Source organism: Anomaloglossus baeobatrachus, unplaced genomic scaffold (assembly GCF_048569485.1).
Source record: "Anomaloglossus baeobatrachus isolate aAnoBae1 unplaced genomic scaffold, aAnoBae1.hap1 Scaffold_494, whole genome shotgun sequence".
NCBI classification, from domain to species: domain Eukaryota; kingdom Metazoa; phylum Chordata; class Amphibia; order Anura; family Aromobatidae; genus Anomaloglossus; species Anomaloglossus baeobatrachus.
The window spans coordinates 225,924-228,114 of record NW_027444292.1 but is presented as its reverse complement, the minus strand read 5'-3'; the positions used below and the strand labels follow the sequence as shown (position 1 = coordinate 228,114).

The window sequence follows — 2,191 nt, the reverse complement described above, 5'->3', positions numbered from 1 at the left end:
CAAGCAGCATTCCATCAGCCTCTGGAAGGTTCCTGGCAAATTCACAGCTCGAAGGGCATGCTTTTGAACTCGCAGAGACCCATCGGGGTGGCAAAGGCGGTCTTCTCCCGGTCTGCCTCAGCAACGGACACTTGCCAATAGCGACTAGTGAGATCAAGGGTAGAAAAATAATTTGCAGTTCTCAATGCAGCTAGCTATTCCTCAATACAGGGGAGTGGTGCTGTCCTTCTTCTTTAACAGGACCAACGGAGCTGCCCAGAGGCTACAACTGTCACGGATAACCCCAGCCTCCTTCATGTTGCTCAACATGTCCTTGGTACACTGGTAATGTGCAGGTAGTTTTGGCTTATATCTCTCTTTGATGGGTGGGTGTGCACTTGTGGGGATGTAGTGTTTGACCCCTTTTATTCTTCAAAAGTCTAGCGGATGTTTGCTGAAGACTTGCTCGTATTCTTGCACTAGCCTGTAGACCCCCTTCTTGTGATGTGAAGGTGTGGAGTCAGTGCCTACGTGTAATTCCTTACACCACTCCTCTGGCTGACTTGGTGAGCTGTCACTGAATGGGTGGGCTGAAGCAATGGTGGATGCTGCTGTTTGGATAGCATGTGTATCTACTGAGAACAGCTTATCAATGGTGGCAAATCGGAGCAGCTTAATCTCTTGCTCTCCGCAGTTCAACACTCTCATGGGCACTCTTCCCTTCCATATTAATGAATAAAACTATGATGTAAATAGCATATAGATACCCCACAAATGCAGATAAAAGTAGGTTATGGGAAAAGGGGGAAGAGAGAAACAGGAAAATAGTGGAATAAAGTATACCTTCCAGGTGGGAGAGGAAATGGCAGCACAGCCAGTGGAGGTGAAGCAAGGGGAGCCTGCAACTAAAGAGTTGAGAGCGTTATCACATGGTGACTGAGCCTGATTGTAACGGGAGCATAGAGGTGCCGATCCTGTCTTACCTGCGTTGGTGTAGAAGTGGGTGTCCTGTGGTGGAGTCAGCTGTGTGCAGTGGTGGCCGTGGGTTCTTTTATGTGCGACCGTAGTAATAGCTGCGCCCACTTCCTGTATGGGAGTGGAATGCAGTGAGGCTAATGGAACGCACGCCTGCGCATTTGTGTTTAACGTCGCGCATGTGCAGAACGGAGAAAAGGCTGCGCTCACTTCCTAATGAAAGGGAGTGAGACGCAGCTGGGAAGGGAAGGGAAAAGATTAGGGTTTGGGGATGATGAAAGGGCTTTCTACGGGCAAGGATGGCAAAGGGTGGCAGTGACGGAAAGTCAGGCAGCCTGTCCTGTCCTGTCCTGTCCGTCCGTCTTTTTGTATCATGAATTGGAAAGACTGCAAGGGGGAGGGGAGGTGCTTGGAGGAGGAGGAGTTATTCAGATTAATTGCAGTGGGCGGCGGCTGCAAAAAGCATCATTCTTCTTGTTTTTGCTCTGCAAAACAGCCTTTTCAAGGGTTGGCTTGGGTGACAAAATGTCTTCTGTAGGCGTGGGTTTGTCTCCCTCTCCCTAAGATGTGTCCGGTATAGGCCAGGGTGCCACTCAAGGCCGTAACCAATTCGGGTTATAGCTTCTCGGCCTTTTGGCTAAGATCAAGTGTAGTTTCGGAGGACGCTACCTTGGTCGGTACTGGAAGGTGCCTGGGATTGCACGTCTGCCGGCCTTGAGGAAGTGTGTGCGCCTTCTGGTGACACATAGCCCTCTTGTGCCTGGACGGTTCCCAGGCAACGGGAGGCGATCACCTTTGTTATTTTGAAGTCCTACTGATAAACAGAAAAAAAAAAAATTAAATCTGTTCTTATCAGTTTAATATCTGATACGTCCCCTCTCTGGGGACCATATATTAAATGGATTTTTAGAACAAGGAGATGGAAAAAATCTTGCTCTGTCCACTCCACGCATTGACCTGGTATTGCAGTACCTCCAGGACCGGTGCACCCCTTCTTAACCCAGTTTCCAAAAGCAGAACTCAATTCACCTGATTCAAATGAGCCCCATTAGTGAATTGAAAGAAAGCAAAAACTTTATATGCACCTCAATTTGGCCAATTCACTTTTCACACTTTCACCCTTTTTTTTATCTTTCACACCTTTTACTTGCTTTATTGATGCAAAAGCTGTGCCAAATAGCAAACTCATCTCCACTCAACTTGACCAACTCTGCTATGTCCCGTGCAGTATCTTATT

General features: G+C 48.0%; 1 pseudogene; it reads left to right on the top strand.

The window, feature by feature from the left end:
• Positions 1–1,742: 1,742 nt before the first annotated feature.
• LOC142282076 (U2 spliceosomal RNA) lies at positions 1,743–1,948 on the top strand (annotated as a pseudogene).
• Positions 1,949–2,191: the final 243 nt, after the last annotated feature.